The sequence below is a fragment of the Eriocheir sinensis genome, chromosome 40 (assembly GCF_024679095.1).
Source record: "Eriocheir sinensis breed Jianghai 21 chromosome 40, ASM2467909v1, whole genome shotgun sequence".
In the NCBI taxonomy this organism is placed as follows: Eukaryota; Metazoa; Arthropoda; class Malacostraca; order Decapoda; family Varunidae; genus Eriocheir; species Eriocheir sinensis.
In genome coordinates this window covers 2,494,392-2,505,775 of record NC_066548.1, presented here as the reverse complement: position 1 = coordinate 2,505,775, position 11,384 = coordinate 2,494,392, and the positions used below count along the sequence as shown (strand labels likewise).

General features: G+C 48.3%; 1 long non-coding RNA gene across 7 annotated transcripts; it reads left to right on the top strand.

The window, feature by feature from the left end:
• Nucleotides 1-8,069: 8,069 nt before the first annotated feature.
• On the top strand, nucleotides 8,070-8,972 carry LOC127009203 (uncharacterized). Of its 7 annotated transcripts, XR_007761702.1 has the most exons (4): nucleotides 8,070-8,336; nucleotides 8,421-8,644; nucleotides 8,757-8,790; nucleotides 8,841-8,972. It is a non-coding gene; the product is annotated as an uncharacterized LOC127009203 (long non-coding RNA). The 7 variants fall into 7 exon arrangements; XR_007761703.1 differs by lacking the exon at nucleotides 8,757-8,790 and having other exon boundaries at nucleotides 8,070-8,252; nucleotides 8,449-8,650; XR_007761700.1 differs by lacking the exon at nucleotides 8,757-8,790 and having other exon boundaries at nucleotides 8,070-8,252; nucleotides 8,421-8,650.
• The last annotated feature ends 2,412 nt before the right edge of the window (nucleotides 8,973-11,384 follow it).

Below are 11,384 nucleotides of genomic sequence, written 5' to 3'. Positions count from 1 at the left end.
TTGTCGCTCGCCAGTTTGTGTTTAGAGGTTTCACGCGAGTAGTGTTGACAGGTGGGGACGGAGGGAGTTGGGGGGAAGGAGGAGAGGGGGAGAGGGGGAGGAAAACAAGTTGTGTGATGGGATAAAACTAGGGGATTGCAGACGTAGTGATGGGTGTTGACAGAGAGAGAGAGAGAGAGAGAGAGAGAGAGAGAGAGAGAGAGAGAGAGAGAGAGAGAGAGAGAGAGAGAGAGAGAGAGAGAGAGAGAGAGAGAGAGAGAGAGAGAGAATGGGGAGGGACAAGGACAACCCAGGATAGTGGTTGAAAAGTTTTAGAAGTAACGATCCTTTCGAGGGAATATTTGAAGAAACCGTCAAGAGAGAGAGAGAGAGAGAGAGAGAGAGAGAGAGAGAGAGAGAGAGAGAGAGACGGTAAGAACTTGAAGCGTTGTTAAAGTGGGAAACATTTAGTGTATGAGCAAGAACAAGTGAAAACGTGCAGTGCTTTACATGTATCCGCCCATGTCTACTGATGGCGAGTCCACTTTTTTCCTGTAATGACGAGTTGTCTGCCCCGCCTACACTCGTGACTCAGGACTGGGGGTTATATCACACCACTGTACGCCGCCTGTCTTTTAAGGACATATTTCTAGAGGGAGTGTGGTAGTGAGGAGTTTTAGAACCTCTGATACAGGAGATCATAATAAGTTCTGGGAGTGAGTTTTATCTGTATATGCAAAGCGAGCGTACGATTAATCCCACGCCCTCTTTGGATATACACATAAAACTCACTCCCAGAACTTACTATAACAAAGTGTCTGCGGGGCGTGTATCGAGTCGGAAATACCCTCGCTGGCGCTGGGAAAGCCCGTTGCGTATGTATGAGTGTTGCTATTCACTCTGAAAGGCGGGAAAAAGAAGGAAGTGTGGCTGGTTCAATGAATCATCGCTTAACGGCGTGGTGAGGAATTTGAAAAGGCCTTTGTCTGAATGCAGTACGCCTAGATGATGTTATTGTTTCCTGATTTGCGGAAAATTCTACCACTTGTGATGTACTTCTTGTAGACATCCTATTGTTGCGTTTGTATTTACAGTGATGGTAAAACTATGGACCATGATGTTTGGACGGGCAGTTAGTGTTTATGAGTACTAGCGACACATCTTCAGCTTCCAACATGTAAATTCTGAAAGTCGCGTGCTGACTCAGTGTAAAAAAAAAAATAATAATAATAAATAAATAAAAAAATGTGAGTGGGGTGTGTGAGGCTCATCTTTTTATCTGCTCTTTTCATTCTTCATTTTCTCTTCTACTCTTATTTTTTCTCTTTTATCTTCAAGATGGTTCATGCTATTAAACTTTTCGGCGCCCAAGTTCCCATATTTAACAAGGCTTTCGAAGGAGTTCAGAGCAATTTCATGATTAGTATTATGACCCTGGTGGTAGTTTGACCCTTCTTCCGTGCCATGAACCTATAAAAAAGCACTCGCTATTTCCAAACTGATCTCCTTTTTGGTCTTTGGAAATAGTTGATGTGATATGCGGAAACGACTGAGGGAACCAGCCAGCGACCGACGGCTGCTGAGGGGAGGAGGCGAAGGGAAAGTAGAGAATAAACAACCTCGCCTCGGAGAAGAAAGTTTGGGTTTGTAAACTTTTTCTTTTGTGAATTTGAATTATTGAACAGATTCGGTGAGCAAAGACGGCAACCTGTCCCTCGCCCGCCTCTTTCCTCCTCAGCGGGGCGAAACTCCTCCGACAAGTGGCGTTTCTTCCCTCCGTGGCCACGACTCTCCTCAAGTACTGACAGAAAGAATGCCATTTTTTTTTTTTTTTTGTCCCTCGATTTCAGGCAAGCGGAAACTAAACTTGGTCGCAGTCTTTCGGACACCCTTCGCTTTTTTGTTTTTTGTTTTATCAAGCGTGTAAAGTTGTGGGCCTTTTTCAATATTTTTTTTATTTGTTATGTCCCCGGCCTGTCTCACTTACCATGAAACGCCTTACTAAGAGACTTGAAAAAAAATATTCACAAACCAAACTGAAAACACCTCGCTGATGCGGATGGTAATTGTGTATTTTGATTTTGTCTTTATTTGGAAGTAGCCGTGCTAAGCCAGTGATGTAAAATCCGAGCGCATTTGTTAAAAAAATGTGTCATCCAACTAAACTACGTGAAGCACCCGACAGCACGTGCGTTCATCACAGGCCAGGAGCTGCCTCACCCTTGCCCTTGCCTCGGCGGTCTGCCCCATCACCGACCTGTCAGCTTTGGACCCCCACCCACCCACACACACACACACACACACACACACACACACACACACACACACACACACACACACACACACACACACACACTCCTCCCGAGAAAGACAACACACACACGTGACTGCTTTCTCGTGACTGTGGGAAGCCTCAGCCGGGTTCTCTACTGCATGTACACACGCCCCTTAGAGTAATCATAAGAAAATTAACGTCGTTTATTGATCTACGTGACACTTTCATGATTTTGTTTTGTTTATGCTTTATCTCAATGGGTCAATACTCCTTTGATTCAATTGTATCTTTTTTTGTTCATGATCCGCGACGTGTTTTAATCCCTTTACAATGCAGGTTAATTAAGTGATATGTGACGTTTTATTATCATCATCATTAGTAGTAATAGCAGTAGTACTGAAGAGCAGTATATTACCGTACACATGAAATACTGGCATTTTTGTTGACATACACCACAATAAGCTGTTACCATCACTGAGAGCGGCCAGACACGTGACCGACAGCCGTAGAATTAAGTCAACTGACGAGGAAACTGGCAAACAATGACCCTGTGCGCCGCGCGACAGTCCACCGTTGAGAGTGGCTGACGTGAAGAATGCTGAAAGACAGACAGGCTGACAGAACCATCAAGTGACCGTCCTTGTGCTGATTTCCTGATACGGGCGTCGCTACAGGTGGCTCTCACATGGGGCACTGCATCACTTAGCCCTGTGTGTGTGTGTGTGTGTGTGTGTGTGTGTGTGTGTGTGTGTGTGTGTGTGTGTGTGTGTTGCCCTGACGAGTTTGGAAGTTTATTCACCACTGCTTACGATTCTGTAGATAAGTAGTCAAAGCGTGACGGTGTGATGTGAACAGTTGGGGCTTGAGTAATGAAATGTAGTGTGGTGAGGTGTGGCGAGGCGAGGCGTGGAGATGCAGGGAGGTCGAGGACGCTGCCTGGAGCACCTCGCCCATTAGTATGCTGATACGTTCAGTCTCGCCAGGCAGTTAAGAAGCACTGAAGTGACCGTTTCCTCGAAGCGTGGAGGTGCGGGGCGTGGCGGGCGCGGCTCATTATACTCATTATACACTTCAACAAATTTTGTGAAACGTAAACCCTGTATCTGCAGAGGGCGAGGCTGTGTACACACTGAGGCTCCTCGTGGGCTAAGCACTGTCCTGTCCCTAACCTGCGCTGTGCAAACAAACACGAGGAGGCCCCGTGAGGCGAATCTGTGTGTCTTGTTTACTGAGCACTTGTGGCCGCAGAGTGGCCGGCCCGCCGAGCACCCGCGACCCCCAGTCAGCTGGCAGGGCTGCAGGCGACCCCGGCGACCCGTCCCTGTCTGTCTGGCGTAACGGGACTTCCCTTTAACATTTTTTTTCAGCTTGGGATCCTATGACTACCACAAAGCTGTTGCAAATCCACGGATTCACATTTCCAATCCGAGGCGAGATTTGTGGCCCGCAGCATGCATGCACCCCTCTGTTTTTTTAAATATCAGCGGGAGGCTCAGCCCGGGTTATTTAGGGAAACCATAAGAATTTAGCACGATAATCCAAGGATCGCAGTCGAACCAGCGTCCCAAACCAAGGGGTCTTCCTTGCGTTCACGTCCAGTTAGGCAGAGACTGTCACCAGTCCAAGACGCAGATTACACAAGTGTTGTTTATTGTCATTAGAAGTAGTATCATCTTGTTACAAGTCCCCCCCCCCCGACAGGCGACAGCGGACAGCGTTGAGGCGGAGGCTCTGTCACTAGTATTGGTGTTTGGATGGATCCCCTGAGTGTGTCAGCGCCAGACATCCCTCAGACCCGCTGCCCAATTAGTATCCGTTAAAGTGATGGCGGTGATCCAGCTGCGGGTCACTTAACCTTCTACCAACTAAAAACAAAAAAAGGCTTTTTGGACGTGCTAGTGGCTGTCCACTTAAATAAGAATTATAAACTATCCATAATAAAGGAAGCGGAAATAACCGTTTAGGTAATATTTAGGAAAGGAAGTCAGTATATTTTGGTGTCTAATCAGGCTTCCCTTCGCAAGGTGTCTGGGACGTGGAGAGCCCAAACAAGCAAACCAACGTGGCGGGTGTGTGCCCTCAGCGTGTGTGTGTGTGTGTGTGTGTGTGTGTGTGTGTGCGTGTCCTCTCGAGTGTGATGAGCGCATTGTGTCGGGTGAAGGTGGTGGTGATGGTTGGCTGCAGTGGTGGTGGTGGTGAGGGGGGAGGTGAAGGTATAGTGACGGTAGGGGTGGAGGGGGACGTGGTGGTGGTGGCGGTGGAGGAGGTGGTCACAATGGCAGGAGTTTAAGGGTGGGGGTGCTTTCTCGGATCAGGGAGGCTTGTGCTAACTCCTGTACGCACCACGGGCTGTATGGGATGTGCCGAAAACAACCCCTCCCCCCCTTCTCTCTCTCTCTCTCTCTCTCTCTCTCTCTCTCTCTCTCTCTCTCTCTCTCTCTCTCTCTCTCTCTCTCTCTCTCTCTCTCTCTCTCTCTCTCTCTCTCTCAAAAATCCCCTCAATCCCTCACGTAGGAACAGAAGGCGGTCACTTGAAGGGGAAAATCGCGCCCCTCCAGCCCGCCAGCCAGCCGTGAGGGAAAAAGGTAAAGGGGAAAATTGGGACCCGCAGAGCTAAGGGGCCGGCTGGGTAGAATATTACCTTGTTAGATCCAGTGTCACGTGATGCCGGGTAGTTCCTGCAGGAGGGTGGCCCGAGGAGGTTAGCTTATCATAGGGGTAACGGGAACCCGACAGTGAGCTTCGCCCAAGTTATTCCCGGAGTAACAAGGTGTCCAGTTGTTATTAACCCCGGTGGTGGTGGTGGCGGTAGTGGTGGTGGTGGTGGGTGGTATGGGGTCAGGGGAAGGGAAGGAGCTCTCGGGCCGTCAGATTAGCAGTGGCAGGTGTGTTAGAGGCTCGCTTAGAGAGGGACATCGGGGCATTATGCGTGTGACAGACGGGATGACGGAGTACTTACGTGTGGACGGGACGAGGGACGAGGGAGGAGGGAAGGGGACTGGCTGAAAGGGGTACTGGTTGATTGTTGTTGTCGTTGTTTTAGTGGCTCTGATAGTAGTGGTGGTAGTAGTCGTTTTCAGGCGAAGTAGTGGTAGTAGTAGTAGTAGGAGGAGGAGGAGGAGGACGAGGACGAGGACGAGGAGGAGAAGGAGGAGGAGGAGGAGGAGGAAATGTTTGGTTGTGAAAGTTGTAGTACCAGAAGTATATGAATAGTTGTAGTAGTAGTAGTGGTGGTAGTAGAAGTAGTAACAGAAGTAGCAGTAATCGCAGTGGTATAGGAAGAGGAAGAGTAGTAGTAGTAGTAGTAGTAGTAGTAGTAGTAGTAGTAGCAAGAGTAGAAGCAGACTTAATCCACTTACTGAGAAAATAAGTGACGAGTAAATAATGCAATAAGGCAGCAACAAACCCTGATTCCTGTCCTTTGAGTCCTGGCTTACGGGGGCGCGGCGGCAGCTTTAGTCTGGCGCCGCGTTATTGCTTCACGGGGACAAAGGCGGGAAGGAAGGAGCGATGGGAGACGGGACACAAAACTTTGGCTGGACGAGTTGGAGAAGAAAAGTTAGTAAAAGGTGGCGAGGGAAGTAAGAATGTGTGGACGGAATTCCTAGGTGGCCGGGTTTGAAGAAGGGATTGTAAGTACGGATAGATAGATAGATAGATGGATGAATTGGTAGGTAGAGAGAGAACGGAGAAAAAAAGTTGCCAAGCCAGTGAACGAAGTAATGATGGAAATGGAAATTGACAATAAAGAACGAAAAAAATGTCATCACTAAAACTGTAATACCATCATCACCACCACCACCACCATCACCACCACCGCCACCACCATTTACACCTTCACCATAACCTCCACCACCACCACCACATTTTACACCATCGCCTACACCTCCACCACCTGTACAACCACCACTACCACCACCACCACCACCACCATCAACAACATGCCATATTTCATTAAAAGAAAATCACGGAGACAAAAAGTGTTTAAACGCATGTCGAGAGAAACTTTTAATTACCGCACGTACAGGTGAATAAAGAGTGCGAGACAGTTGTTTTATTCATTTATTTATTTACTTATTTGTTTATTTATTTGTGTATTCATTTGTATTTGCATAAAAAACACTTATTAAAACACGGAGGAGGTAACATTGTGGTATAAAGAGCGCAGAATGTGTGTGTGTGTGTGTGTGTGTGTGTGTGTGTGTGTGTGTGTGTGTGTGCTCTCGTCCTGTGGTGGGTCTGTGGGAGGGGGGGGGTTGAGAGGTGAGGGAAAGGGGGGGAGGGAGAAAGGTAAGGAGGGTGGTCAGTCAGGTGGGAGTGGTTCTTTCTAAAGCATTTATTGTGTTCTCGTTAGGAGGTTCGTACTAGATTGAAATAGACTTCCTCGTTTCCCGCTCTCTCTCTCTCTCTCTCTCTCTCTCTCTCTCTCTCTCTCTCTCTCTCTCTCTCTCTCTCTCTCTCACACACACACGAGGGTTGGCGGTATGGTCCCCTCAACATCATCCCCCCTTCATCATCTCATTCGCACGTCATGGCTGTGAATAAATAATGTCCGAACGTCCGTCTAATTAATTTTAATGTGACGCTGATCTTAACTCTTCCCACGCTTCCTTTATGTTCCCGCTAACCACCCGCGGTCGCACACTAAGTTAAGGCCCGTATTGTCACACATATTTTGGGATTCACACACACACACACACACACACACACACACACACACACACACACACACACACACACACACACACACACACACACACACACACATTTGATAAGGGTTTCGTTGAGGTTGTAGTGGGTATTGCCATGGGTAGTTTTATGAGCCTAGTGGTAGTTTAATACGGATTCTGCACTGTGATTGTGTAAACTGACTCATAAAAAGCCGACTAATCTCCTTTGTAGTCATTAGAAGTATTTTGTGAGAGCTGAAAGTGTGTGAGAATGTGAGCTTAACTATTCCATGGGCAAAAGCGTCGTGTCGGGATCTGACCAACTGCTTGCATGTTTTATTGTGGTTCCTTTTTTTTCATTTTGTTCATTGTAAGTGCGACGCGACTGATGTAACATACTCTGTAAAATATGTGGTAAAATTTTGTGAAGGCAGTGTAATGAATGAAAACGAATACCGCTCCGTGATAGTGTGGCCGGTAAAGCCGTGTGAGGGTGCTCCGGAGGCGGGGAGTGGAGGCAGGAGTGATCTCTTTGTAGCCGTTGCCCCTTGCCCTGAGCCCCAGCCTTCACTCAACTTTTCCTTCCTTTACTTGACACTCTTTTTTCAATTCCTTGTAAGTAGGGATAGATAGATAGAGAGATAGATGAATTGGTAGGTAGAGAGAGAACGGAGAAAAAAGTTGCCAAGCCTGTGATAGACGTAAAAAGAAAAAAAAAATCATCACTAAAACTGTAATACCATCATCACCACCCCCTCCACCACCACCACCACCAAGACCTCCACCACCACCTTTTACACCATCGCCTACACCACCACCACCACCACCGCCACTCACTAACACTTGTAACATTCCGTCTCTCAATAAAACGTACACCACATTACAGTTTGAAACACATGACTTTGCACCGTTTGGTCTTTGCTGCCTAGTACTATGATATAAATCAAATTCAAACCCAATTAAACGTCTCATTGCTAAGCTCCATGGTAAATAAGGTTTGTTTCTTGTTACAGCGTGGGCGAGGAAGTAGCTTGTTCGCGCTCATTCCACACATCGCTTCATCAGGTGAGTGAGGGCAGGGCAGTGGTGCGGGGGAGGCGGCGGTGAGGTGAGGTGGTGGGTGAACACAGAGGTGAGGGTGGTGGTGGGTGAATACAGAGGTGAGGGTGTTGGTGGGTGAATACAGAGGTGAGGGTGTTGGTGGGTGAATACAGAGGTGAGGGTGTTGGTGGGTGAATACAGAGGTGAGGGTGTTGGTGGGTGAATACAGAGGTGAGGGTGTTGGTGGGTGAATACAGAGGTGAGGGTGTTGGTGGGTGAATACAGAGGTGAGGGTGAGGGTGGGTGAATACAGAGGTGAGGGTGTTGGTGGGTGAATACAGAGGTGAGGGTGTTGGTGGGTGAATACAGAGGTGAGGGTGAGGGTGGTTGAATACAGAGGTGAGGTTGAGGGTAGGAGAATACAGATGTGAGGGTGTGGGTGGGTGAATACAGAGGTGAGGGTGTTGGTGGGTGAATACAGAGGTGAGGGTGTTGGTGGGTGAATACAGAGGTGAGGGTGTTGGTGGGTGAATACAGAGGTGAGGGTGTTGGTGGGTGAATACAGAGGTGAGGGTGTTGGTGGGTGAATACAGAGGTGAGGGTGTTGGTGGGTGAATACAGAGGTGAGGGTGTTGGTGGGTGAATACAGAGGTGAGGGTGTTGGTGGGTGAATACAGAGGTGAGGGTGAGGGTGGGTGAATACAGAGGTGAGGGTGAGGGTGGGTGAATACAGAGGTGAGGGTGAGGGTGGGTGAATACAGAGGTGAGGGTGAGGGTGGGTGAATACAGAGGTGAGGGTGTTGGTGGGTGAATACAGAGGTGAGGGTGAGGGTGGGTGAATACAGAGGTGCGGGTGAGGGTGGGTGAATACAGAGGTGAGGGTCGCTGAACACACAGGTGGGAGGGAGTAATGGTGAGTGGTCGGGGCGTAGAGCTGGTGTTCACTTTTCTTTGCCTCTGCATCAACTAGCGACACGGGTTGATCTTCCCCTCCACCGCCATTACCCTCTGACGCACTATTCTGTGTTACAAGGCTGGCAGCGTCTTGTGCACAGTACTCGTAGCTCACTGCCTGCAGCGCTGGAACTCTTTAGCTAATATGTTGCCTTGTTATCGTCTGCACTTGATGCCCTAATTACATTATTTATATAGGTATGCTGTCTCTTCTTCTGAGTGATGCGCTTATTAATTAAGCCACAAATACGATCCCACCGTCAAGTATTGCACAACCATGTTATTTTTTATTTATTTCGTGAGTACCAATATCACCTGCGGATGAGCCTTCACGTGGCTCAACGCTGCACCCGGGGCGCACCTGTGGCTCGTGGCTCGCCCGGGGCGCCAGGTAAACAACATGCACCCAGGAGCTGTGGGACTTACCTTAGCGTGAAGGAAGGTGATGCGCTGAACCCTCGGAGCCTGGGTGACGTGGGCGCATCAGCGGGCCACGTCCATGGTGGATGAGGTCATGTGGATCACCTCACCTGGGAGGTCAGTGGCTGGCCCTGGCTGGGTCAGCCCTGAGTGTGGCGCCACACACAGGGTTCCGTGTTTAATGATCACCGTTGCCGTCACTGCACCTGTCAGGCCGTATCACCTTGACAATCACTGCTTTATCCCGGGCCTCACGTGGCGCCTTCCTCGGCCAACATGGTGCTCGTGTGACTCACTGTGTCGCGGTAAAGGCACCAGCACAACACCTTTAGGCTAGACAGAGACAACCTTCGGAAAGAAACGCCTCTCGTTAGAATATAACTATCTTAGAACTACACACGGCAAACGTCACGTCATAACCGGCGGTCAGAAACGTGTATGTTCCCGCACTGATGCAAAAACAGTTGAGGTCCCGCGAGCGTTGGTCGGTGGGCGGCGGCAGAGCTGCGCGGTGATGCTCGAGAGGCCGCGGGTGGGAGAAGAGTGTGGGCGGAGGCAGCAGGCCCGTCTTATATAGTAGTGTGCAGCCTTCCTCAACAGCCCACCCTGCTGTGTCGCGCCGCTTGTGTAACCTGGCGAGCTGTTCCCCTGGAGCGCGGGACACGATGCTGCTGCTGCTGCTGCTGCTCCAGACGGGCAGCTGAATGATCTCGCTCACGCCTGGTCTGCTCACAACGTTCTGGGTACTGCGGGGATGAAAACACATGAGTCGACCCCTCCTCAGTGTGTGTGTGTGTGTGTGCTGGGGGTAGCAAGGGAAGGAAAAATATGGCTGGAAGAACCAAATGAATAGAGGAAAAGATGTGATAGCTTATAACGGTGATGATGACTATAGTGGTGGTGGGGTGGGGTGGGGTGGGGGGTGGGGGGCAAGACAGCGCTGGTGAAAAGGGTGATTATGATGAGCAGAGGATGAAGATGAAAAAAAAAAATTGAAAAGAGGATGATGATGGTTTCAATAATTATGATGGAGGGAATGATGATGATGGTAAAGTGGAAGAGGAAGATAGTTAAGGCAATTAGGAAAATACGGATGGTGAAGATCATCAGGATATAATAATAATAATAATAATAATAATAATAATAATAATAATAATAATAATAATAATAATAATAATAATAATAATAATAATAATGATAATAATAATAGTAATAATAGTAATACAAATGATGATAATAAGGATCATCATCATCACCATCATCAACATAATGACAATAATAGTAACGATAACAACGCACTGTGGCCATTAGCTTATCGCCGCCACCCTCGTTAGTCCCAGCCCCGGCTCCCCTCATCCTTTGCCTGCCAGATTTTTCCTAGAACTGGTCATTGCCGTCCCTCAAGTCTGTATATGTATGAACACCAATCATGTTTCTTTCATGTCCTTTTACTCTTTCTTGTCCTTTTCTTGCCTGGAGCGGAGGATTTGTCTGATGACCCGCGTCTTCGCTCGTCAGTCTTGAGGAAAGTTTCTCAGAATCGTGCCGCTCCTGACTGGATGCAGATACACCCTCTTGGATGCTTCTCAGAACGAGGCTTTTCAGTGCCGGGAAAAAGTTCCTTCCCTCCTCCTTCATCACACTATCAAAAACTGAACTGATAAATAATGTTTACCCGGGATTCGAAAGTCAAATAATAAGCTAGTTAGTGAGATAAATCGAATTAAAGAAGAAGCAGTCTGTTGCTCGTAGAGTGAGGGCGTTTTCCTGTGTATCGCTTAACTTTACTGCTTTTTATTCTGATTCCTGGGATTGCTTTTTTTTTTGTGTGTGTGAGTGTGTGTGTGACCGTGTCCGTTTATTGTCGGTCTGTGTCCACGAGCAATCTGGAAACACTGCCTGAAAGGAGGAGGTGCAGCAGAGTGTGTTTGTATGTGTAAAAAATCACCAAAACGAGCACTCATCGTCTCTCCACTCTCTGGGCAGACAATACAGTCACCGTTATGGTCCAAGACGCAAACACTTATTTAGCCATTTCTCCACAT